The sequence below is a fragment of the Pinus tabuliformis genome, chromosome 7 (genome assembly GCF_031772625.1).
Source record: "Pinus tabuliformis cultivar Carrire ecotype Pingquan chromosome 7, CPIR1, whole genome shotgun sequence".
NCBI lineage: Eukaryota > Viridiplantae > Streptophyta > Pinopsida > Pinales > Pinaceae > Pinus > Pinus tabuliformis.
In genome coordinates, this window is record NC_142293.1 from 1,387,723,454 (window position 1) to 1,387,734,790 (window position 11,337).

Here is an 11,337-nt window from a genome sequence, read left to right on the forward strand (position 1 = left end):
AATCAGACTGGTGGTTGGGAGTACTCAGATAATTTTTTGATTATACTCTTTACAGAAACGCGTATGATCTGATGGAGAGTAGGACCTTTATCATGACCTGCACCTCCATACTTCCTCGGGTTGTCCATGGAGAAAAGAAGTGGTAACTATCCTTCCTGACCGCCTAAAGACTTGTATACTTCTACAAAACACCTGGTTACTAAGTTCAATGTCAGTTTCAACAAAGAATGCGACGCGACATGACGATGTCAGGACAAATCTGGTCACTTGTAGGGCTTTTGACAGTAATCCATAATGCATTACCTACACAGGTACGCCGTTTGTTACAGGGATGGTGGGATTCTCTCAAGGATTTCTACAGTCCAAACTCGTATCTGGAGATTCCAGAACTCAATGGCTACTCTTGCGGTGTAGAGGTGAACGAGCTCTACAGAAACGTGCAGCTCTATCTCAACAGCCTCGATGCGGTTGCCCGTTCGAGGAGAGTGAGCGTTGCCAGGGCCAAGAACGCGACTTGCCTGTCCTTCACGCCCGCCGCCAACCACACCATGGAAAACACCTTCTGCGGATCGAAGCTCTGGTGGACGCATCGTGTGGAGACGCCGGGTGACGATTTACTCGAGAAAAGACGGAGCTTCACGCTCAAAATCAAGAAACGAGACAGGGCCGGGGTGCTCTCGGCTTAGCTACGGCATGTGGAGAAATTTCGATATCCGGAGCCGCGACCGGAAGCTATATACCAATAACGGCCACGGGTCCCGTGACTGCCGGTGGACGTTCTCTACGCTGGCGCTCGACCCGGAGGCGAAGGAAAATATGAAGGCGGACCTCGATTTGTTCGGGCAGGGTAAAGAGTTTTATCACCGCGTCGGGCGGCCCTGGAAACGTGGGTATCTTCTCCATGGCCCGCCCGGAACGGGCAAATCGAACCTGATCGCCGCCATGGCGAATTACCTTCACTACGATGTCTACGACCTGGAATTGACGAAAGTGACAGACAATTCCGAGCTCCAGGCGCTTCTGATCCAAACGGCGAACAAATCCATGATCGTCATAGAGGACATCAATTGCTCAACCGATCTCTCGGAGCGGGCACTTGCCAGGCGTGTTCCGGCTGCAACCCGAAACGAGAGCAGAAAATGGGTCGATTTTTCTGATGATCAAGACGATACCCGCGTGACGCTCTCGGGTCTGCTGAATTTCACGGACGGGCTCTGGTCGTGCTGTGGCGAGGAGCGCGTCATAGTCTTCACCACGAATCACAAGAACAATATCGATCCGGCGGTCATCAAGTCCGGCAGAATAGACATGCATATCCTGCTGTCCACCGCTGGATTCCCGGCTTTCAAATGCCTGGCGTTCAATTATTCGGGAATCGGAGATCACGAGCTGTTCTGCATAGTTGAGCAGAGCATACAGGCCGGGGGACCATTGACACCTGCAGAGATGAGCGAAATTCTGATAAAGAATAAGAATGACCCGCATAATGCATTGAAGGCCGTGGTTTTTGCTCTTCATCACAGTATTGCCAGAAAGGAATCATCGAGGATGAGGGCGACAAAAGCTACCCTTCGGTGGAGAAAATAGAGAACGGGCATGCGGTTAAGTTGTTGAGAAGTGGTTCGGGCTTGGAAGTTGATCAGCATTCTGAGAAGAGTAATGAGAATAAACAATTTAAGAGATCAAAGTCAGAAAAACCCATTGCAACTTGGCAGAAAAAGGTACGGTATATGATAAAAATGAAGAGGCTGTCGCAGCATGGATCATCTGATTTTTTCATAGAAAAAGAGGAGAACGCGCACCATAGATCTTTCATCTGAAATCCATTTCAAAGGGTTCTACAACTTTCATTCTACAACATAGTTTTTTTCCACATTAATTACGCCGTAAGGCGTTCCCTCTGAGAAAGACATCCCTAAAATGTGACGTGTGCGATCGTGAGCCATTGATTTTGTGTGTTAGATGATTGGAGTGTTTTCTGCCGTTCGTTTAATCTGTTTTATTCATAGAAAAATGGTATTTTTCCCATGGTAATGGGCCATGAAAAGCCAGGCCTGGCCTGCTGGCGATGAGACTCTTCTGCTGCCCATGAGACTCTTCGCAGAGACTGCCTGCTGGCGATGAGACTCTTCGCAGAGACTCTTCATGTCTTTCTTGTCGACAGTTATATTATTTGGCCTCCATGATTCAGTGGATTAGTAGCTATTTAAGGTTCAGATCAAACCCTCATCGTTTACGTTTTCCTACTGTTCATACTACATAGCTGTCTCTTCTATAAGCTTACATGCTTTCTGGGTTTGTCAAGTATCCAGTTATGATCCAAGTCCTCCAAGGTATGAACTCTCTATCCGGTCAATTTGAAGGGTATCATGCATTGATTAATCAATTTTCCAACACGAGATAGAGGGATGCTCTTCTTCTGCACACATAATCCTTTGATAAATCATTTTTTTATTTTACTTAAATCGCTTCAGATGGCAAGGTAGCCTTCCCAACTTATTTTTTTTCCTGTTCAATGTTTTTCCAGGTATGCACTACACTTTGGTTCATGGCATCATCTCTATGATTTCGATGGTTTTCAAGGTTGGTCACCTCCTTGTAATAGGAATGGTTAGTCCTAGATACTTAGGACAAATTTCTGGGCTGAAATTCCTGATGCTGAAATACTTTCGGTGTTTGAATTACAAAATTTGTAAAGTGTGTGCTTGAATGTCGAGAACAGAGTACTATTCTATTGTTATTTGTGTTTCGTGTCGCTGATTCCCATCAACCCCAGTGGGGTATTCTGTTTTATGATGCAAAGTTCCGCCTAACTAGGCGACTGTTTACCACTCAGTCTTGCGTACTAACTCGCATCTAGGCTTATTACTGTATAATTTACTGTTACAATGGGATTTCACCGTCATGTAATGTTATATATATCTATGCCTATTTAATTAGAGACATCTCAGCAAGTTTTGATTCATTATATCTATACCTTTCTGGGGTAAACCTTGTAAAGTTCTGTGTGACAGGAATATTCCCAGACAAATTGTTCATTCACAGAAAATGTCTTCAAAGTTTTCTGATCGCCCCGCGATTTTAATTGCTGCCGATTTTTCTTTTTGGGATCTTGCTTTTTGATGTCCGGAACTACACTTGATCATGTATGAGGAGTAATGGGTTCCTGTTTTCTCAAGCCCTCCAGGACGGTATTTTGTCATATCACTGTTTATTTTCTGTGAATGATATTTACTTCACATCATTATCACCGATAACAATGCATAAATCCCAATCTATTAGCGTAGTTGTAGTTGTGGAAAACCCATCCCAGCCGCATTTTAAAGTAGCGAGAAAAACCCCTAATGAGGGCAAGATGGTTAGGCTACAGCTATGAGTCTTGAGTTTTGAAAATGGCTATCAAAGCAAACCTTATCTGACTTGACACTGATTTGGGGTTGTTCTGGAACTATTAGTTTGAACTAATGTATAGTCTTTTGACACTGGTTTGGGGTTCTGGAACTATTAGTTTGAACTAATGGGTTCCGGAACTATTAGTTTGAACTAATATATAGTCTTTTGGCACTGGTTTGGGGTTGTTCTGGAACTATTAGTTTGAACTAATGTATAGAATCTTTTGACACTAAGGCTACAATGTTGCTCCAAAAGTTAACCCAAGGTCTGCCCCAAAAGGTACTTCTTCTACTTCTGGTTCAAGATTTGTTCACTAGGCTTCAAGATTTCTCCAAAAACCCTCAGAGCGATGGTGATTACACACACTAATATCACTGAACCTAATGAGATGCAAACAATAGTTGTTGTTCACACAGAAGATGTCCATTTACACAATCAACTGTGCAGCTTATGTTGGGGTTGTTCCGGAACTAATGTATACAGTCTTTATAGATTTTTGAGGCTATGTCTACCCATATGTTTTTTATATACATCCCTTACCAAACAATTTGAATACATCAATCTTACCATGCCATTCTCCCTGTGGATTTTTTGTCTTATTAGATTACCCAGGCTTTTTAGGATTGCCTAAATATGTATCTTTTGATTACATCCCCTACCAAAACCATACGAATACATCCTTTTACTAAACAAAATCTCTTTGAGGACTCTGTTTTGAACTATGCTCTCAGGTTATTCAATCAGGCTTTGATGTGCATTGTTACATAGTTGTTGTGTACTGTTAGCTCTAATTATGTTCCTTCAAGCATATATCTAATTGTTCTTGCACTTTGTCATGGAATAACTTGACAGTAGCGGCCCAACAACTGTAATTAAATTTTCTTTTGGTAGGAAATACAAAAATTAGTTGTCTAGCTGTTGGTTAGTGTAATTGTGCATCTTGAAATATAAAGTTACTAAACTAAGTAAATAATATTTTGTCAGTGGTTTATCCTATGATTTCTGCCAAATTTGTGCAACATTAAATATAAATCTAGGCTTCAACTTGGTCTTCAAGGTCTTATTCAGATCTGCTTTAAGAAGGACTACAATGTCTGCTCCAAACTTTTTCTCCAATACTCTTCCAATCTGCACTAAAAGTGAGCCCCAGATTTTCTGCTCCAAATCTTTTCAAGTCTGCAACAAGGAATCTCCAAGTATGCTTCAAGAGAGGCTACAGTGTTGCTCCAAAAGTTAACCCAAGGTCTGCCCCAAAAGGTACTTCTTCTACTTCTGGTTCAAGATTTGTTCACTAGGCTTCAAGATTTCTCCAAAAAACTCTCATAGCGATGGTGATTACACACACTAATATCACTGAACCTAATGAGATGCAAACAATAGCTGTTGTTCACACAGAAGCTGTCCATTTACACAATCAACTGTGCAGCTTATGTTGGGGTTGTTCCGGAACTAATGTATACAGTCTTTATAGATTTTTGAGGCTATGTCTACCCATATGTTTTTTATATACATCCCTTACCAAACAATTTGAATACATCAATCTTACCATGCCATTCTCCCTGTGGATTTTTTGTCTTATTAGATTACCCAGGCTTTTTAGGATTGCCTACATATGTATCTTTTGATTACATCCCCTACCAAAACCATACGAATAAATCCTTTTACTAAACAAAATCTCTTTGAGGACTCTGTTTTGTACTATGCTCTCAGGTTATTCAATCAGGCTTTGATGTGCATTGTTACATAGTTGTTGTGTACTGTTAGCTCTAATTATGTTCCTTCAAGCATATATCTAATTGTTCTTTCACTTTGTCATGGAATAACTTGACAGTAGCGTCCCAACAACTGTAATTAAATTTTCTTTTGGTAGGAAATACAAAAATTAGTTGTCTAGCTGTTGGTTAGTGTAATTGTGCATCTTGAAATATAAAGTTACTAAACTAAGTAAATAATATTTTGTCAGTGGTTTATCCTATGCTTTCTGCCAAATTTGTGCAACATTAAATATAAATCTAGGCTTCAACTTGGTCTTCAAGGTCTTATTCAGATCTGCTTTAAGAAGGACTACAATGTCTGCTCCAAACTTTTGCTCCAATACTCTTCCAATCTGCACTAAAAGTGAGCCCCAGATTTTCTGCTCCAAATCTTTTCAAGTCTGCAACAAGGAATCTCCAAGTCTGCTTCAAGAGAGGCTACAATGTTGCTCCAAAAGTTAACCCAAGGTCTGCCCCAAAAGGTACTTCTTCTACTTCTGGTTCAAGATTTGTTCACTAGGCTTCAAGATTTCTCCAAAAAACTCTCAGAGCGATGGTGATTACACACACTAATATCACTGAACCTAATGAGATGCAAACAATAGCTGTTGTTCACACAGAAGCTGTCCATTTACACAATCAACTGTGCAGCTTATGTTGGGGTTGTTCCGGAACTAATGTATACAGTCTTTATAGATTTTTGAGGCTATGTCTACCCATATGTTTTTTATATACATCCCTTACCAAACAATTTGAATACATAAATCTTACCATGCCATTCTCCCTGTGGAGTTTTTGTCTTATTAGATTACCCAGGCTTTTTAGGATTACCTAAATATGTATCTTTTGATTACAACCCCTACCAAAACCATACGAATACATCCTTTTACTAAACAAAATCTCTTTGAGGACTCTGTTTTGAACTATGCTCTCAGGTTATTCAATCAGGCTTTGATGTGCATTGTTACATAGTTGTTGTGTACTGTTAGCTCTAATTATGTTCCTTCAAGCATATATCTAATTGTTCTTGCACTTTGTCATGGGATAACTTGATAGTAGCGGCCCAACAACTGTAATTAAATTTTCTTTTGGTAGGAAATACAAAAATTAGTTGTCTAGCTGTTGGTTAGTGTAATTGTGCATCTTGAAATATAAAGTTGCTAAACTAAGTAAATAATATTTTGTCAGTGGTTTATCCTATGCTTTCTGCCAAATTTGTGCAACATTAAATATAAATCTAGGCTTCAACTTGGTCTTCAAGGTCTTATTCAGATCTACTTTAAGAAGGACTACAATGTCTGCTCCAAACTTTTGCTCCAATACTCTTCCAATCTGCACTAAAAGTGAGCCCCAGATTTTTTGCTCCAAATCTTTTCAAGTTTGCAACAAGGAATCTCCAAGTCCGCTTCAAGAGAGGCTACAATGTTGCTCCAAAAGTTAACCCAAGGTCTGCCCCAAAAGGTACTTCTTCTACTTCTGGTTCAAGATTTGTTCACTAGGCTTCAAGATTTCTCCAAAAAACTCTCAGAGCGATGGTGATTACACACACTAATATCACTGAACCTAATGAGATGCAAACAATAGCTGTTGTTCACACAGAAGTTGTCCTTTTACACAATCAACTGTGCAGCTTATGTTGGGGTTGTTCCGGAACTAATGTATACAGTCTTTATAGATTTTTGAGGCTATGTCTACCCATATGTCTTTTATATACATTCCTTACCAAACAATTTGAATACATCAATCTTACCATGCCATTCTCCCTGTGGAGTTTTTGTCTTATTAGATTACCCAGGCTTTTTAGGATTGCCTAAATATGTATCTTTTGATTACATCCCCTACCAAAACCATACGAATACATCCTTTTACTAAACAAAATCTCTTTGAGGACTCTATTTTGAACTATGCTCTCAGGTTATTCAATCAGGCTTTGATGTGCATATATATATATTTCCCATGTAACGAAGTACAACCTTATATTCTAGCTATACTCTCAATTACAGAGTATAAGTAGGGTAAAATGTTTTTAAATATGAAGGTCTTACAACAAGGTGGCTGGAAGTTCTTGTAACGAGATCCAATCTTGTTAACTTTGGAAGTAATTTGACTCATAAAATGTATTTATATATTTTACTTCTGAAATCACTATTTAAGTTTGCAAAGTTATACATATTCTATTTTTAGTGTGCAAAGTCATGCATATTCTATCTGTAAATTTGAATTGATAACTTTTGAATGATGGTGTTGAATTACAAAATTTGTAAAGTGTGTGCTTGAATGTCGAGAACAGAGTACTATTCTATTGTTATTTGTGTTTCATGTCGCTGATTCCCATCAACCCCAGTGGGGTATTCTGTTTTATGATGCAAAGTTCCGCCTAACTAGGCGACTGTTTACCACTCAGTCTTGCGTACTAACTCGCATCTAGGCTTATTACTGTATAATTTACTGTTACAATGGGATTTCACCGTCATGTAATGTTATATATATCTATGCCTATTTAATTAGAGACATCTCAGCAAGTTTTGATTTGTTTGTGTCTAAACGAATTACTTTTGATGGGTTCAGTTTATTGGTAAATTTGTTTGTAAATGGATGAGATGTTTGACTCAGGTTTACCTGTGTGTTGATAATGTATGTTTAATTCCTGTATGATTCTTCTTCGGTCCTATCTGGTTCGACTAAACATCTCATGTATACACGATAGTTGTCATTGTTACATAGTTGTTGTGTACTGTTAGCTCTAATTATGTTCCTTCAAGCATATATCTAATTGTTCTTGCACTTTGTCATGGGATAACTTGACAGTAGCGGCCCAACAACTGTAATTAAATTTTCTTTTGGTAGGAAATACAAAAATTAGTTGTCTAGCTATTGGTTAGTGTAATTGTGCATCTTGAAATATAAAGTTACTAAACTAAGTAAATAATATTTTGTCAGTGGTTTATCCTATGCTTTCTGCCAAATTTGTGCAACATTAAATATAAATCTAGGCTTCAACTTGGTCTTCAAGGTCTTATTCAGATCTGCTTTAAGAAGGACTACAATGTCTGCTCCAAACTTTTGCTCCAATACTCTTCCAATCTGCACTAAAAGTGAGCCCCAGATTTTCTGCTCCAAATCTTTTCAAGTCTGCAACAAGGAATCTCCAAGTCTGCTTCAAGAGAGGCTACAATGTTGCTCCAAAAGTTAACCCAAGGTCTGCCCCAAAAGGTACTTCTTCTACTTCTGGTTCAAGATTTTTTCACTAGGCTTCAAGATTTCTCCAAAAAACTCTCAGAGCGATGGTGATTACACACACTAATATCACTGAACCTAATGAGATGCAAACAACAGCTGTTGTTCACACATAAGCTGTCCATTTACACAATCAACTGTGCAGCTTATGTTGGGATTGTTCCGGATCTAATGTATACAGTCCTTATAGATTTTGAAGGCTATGTCTACCCATATGTTTTTTATATACATCCCTTACCAAACAATTTGAATACATCAATCTTACCATGCCATTCTCCCTGTGGAGTTTTTGTCTTATTAGATTACCCAGGCTTTTTAGGATTGCCTAAATATGTATCTTTTGATTACATCCCCTACCAAAACCATACGAATACATCCTTTTACTAAACAAAATCTCTTTGAGGACTCTGTTTTGAACTATGCTCTCAGGTTATTCAATCAGGCTTTGATGTGCATATATATATATATATATATATATATATATATATATATATATATATATATATATATATATATATATATATATATATATATATCCCATGTAATGGGTTCCTGTTTTCTCAAGCCCTCCAGGACGGTATTTTGTCATATCACTGTTTATTTTCTGTGAATGATATTTACTTCACATCATTATCACCGATAACAATGCATAAATCCCAATCTATTAGCGTAGTTGTAGTTGTGGAAAACCCATCCCAGCCGCATTTTAAAGTAGCGAGAAAAACCCCTAATGAGGGCAAGATGGTTAGGCTACAGCTATGAGTCTTGAGTTTTGAAAATGGCTATCAAAGCAAACCTTATCTGACTTGACACTGATTTGGGGTTGTTCTGGAACTATTAGTTTGAACTAATGTATAGTCTTTTGACACTGGTTTGGGGTTGTTCTGGAACTATTAGTTTGAACTAATGTATAGTCTTTTGACACTGGTCTGGGGTTCCGGAACTATTAGTTTGAACTAATATATAGTCTTTTGGCACTGGTTTGGGGTTGTTCTGGAACTATTAGTTTGAACTAATGTATAGAATCTTTTGACACTGGTTTGGGGTTGTTCCGGAACTAATGTATACAGTCTTTATAGATTTTTGAGGCTATGTCTACCCATATGTTTTTTATATACATCCCTTACCAAACAATTTGAATACATCAATCTTACCATGCCATTCTCCCTGTGGAGTTTTTGTCTTATTAGATTACCCAGGCTTTTTAGGATTGCCTAAATATGTATCTTTTGATTACATCCCCTACCAAAACCATACGAATACATCCTTTTACTAAACAAAATCTCTTTGAGGACTCTGTTTTGAACTATGCTCTCAGGTTATTCAATCAGGCTTTGATGTGCATATATATATATTTCCCATGTAACGAAGTACAACCTTATATTCTAGCTATACTCTCAATTACAGAGTATAAGTAGGGTAAAATGTTTTTAAATATGAAGGTCTTACAACAAGGTGGCTGGAAGTTCTTGTAACGAGATCCAATCTTGTTAACTTTGGAAGTAATTTGACTCATAAAATGTATTTATATATTTTACTTCTGAAATCACTATTTAAGTTTGCAAAGTTATACATATTCTATTTTTAGTGTGCAAAGTCATGCATATTCTATCTGTAAATTTGAATTGATAACTTTTGAATGATGCAACATATTTTTTTAACCATCAAATTATATTAAAAGATGATATTAAACTACTTGTTCTCGGATCATCTTGCATGTAGTTTAATCTCTGTTTTGTTATTGAATTTCTCCCTACCTTTATCTGACAATATCCATTTTTTACTATATGTGAAGCAGTTGCAAACTAATTTGTAGTTGTTGTTCAACTTTCAGCGTTGAAGGACATTTCTGGACGTTCTCTGTATTGCTTCAACTCCGGTAACAACCTTAATCTCCTTTCCGAGTTTTTGCTTCATTTCTATTTCATCCATGGACCATGATAAAAATCCTCTTCCATCAATTGTACATTAGCCACTCAGCAACCATAGAATCTTACTTGAAAGCAGAAAGTGTTCTTCATATATTTAACATTATGTATATTATAGAAGTAAAAGATCAGTCTTTTATCATATTGTTCAAGTTCCTTTGGAGACAATGCTTAATAGTAAGTGGGTATTATGGTAAACATTTTTATTTGCTGGGGCACCCACATTTGCCTAGGATTTTATAACATAAGAAAACCTTTAAATCCCTGCAAAACCTTCCTCGTGAGGATTAGATTGTGTGGATTATGTTGGGTTTTCTTCTCGCAAAGACTATTAATTTGCATAACACTGTGCAGCTTGTGTTGGTTACTCACACAACAATGTTAAATATAGATACTTTGCCTTGGCCTACTCTGTTTTGTCACTGGGCAATCCAACTTTCAGCATTGAGGGACATTTCTGGGCGTTTTCTGTATTGCTTCATCTCCGGTAACAACCTTAATCTCCTTTCCGAGTTTTTGCTTCATTTCTATTTCATCCATGGGCCATGATACAAAATCCTATTCCATCAATTGTACATTAGCCACTGAGCAACTAAAGAGTCTTATAAATTTCATTCAAAATTATTTTCCGATTGAAATGATTCAGTTATATATATGATTTCTTGATAATTTAAATTTTATTCCTTTGTGTTAAACTAATGCAAAGTGGTGCCATCGTGGCTGTCTTGTTTTTAGTGAACAGACTCTAGAAAATCTTAGATACAAACTTCAATACCTTTGCTTATGTCTGTCTGAATTCTGGACTAGTCATATCCCTGTATTGATATTATATTCCACTTGGCATTTTTTTTGTCATCCACACATTAAGAAAGCGGAAAACAAATACATGCATGTACATTTACATTTAGAATGCATGCGGAAATTGATTTAGGACTGTGCGTGTGCTCTCTGCTCTATGTTCAAACAGTTTCGCTTCTCTTTCCTTAGTAGCTAGGATTTTCACTGCAAAAAAGAAAGTAAACGAT

The 11,337-nt window shown here is 37.8% G+C and overlaps 1 pseudogene; it reads left to right on the forward strand.

The window, feature by feature from the left end:
• The first annotated feature begins 239 nt into the window (after nt 1-239).
• LOC149252823 (AAA-ATPase At5g57480 pseudogene) lies at nt 240-1,587 on the forward strand (annotated as a pseudogene).
• Nucleotides 1,588-11,337: the final 9,750 nt, after the last annotated feature.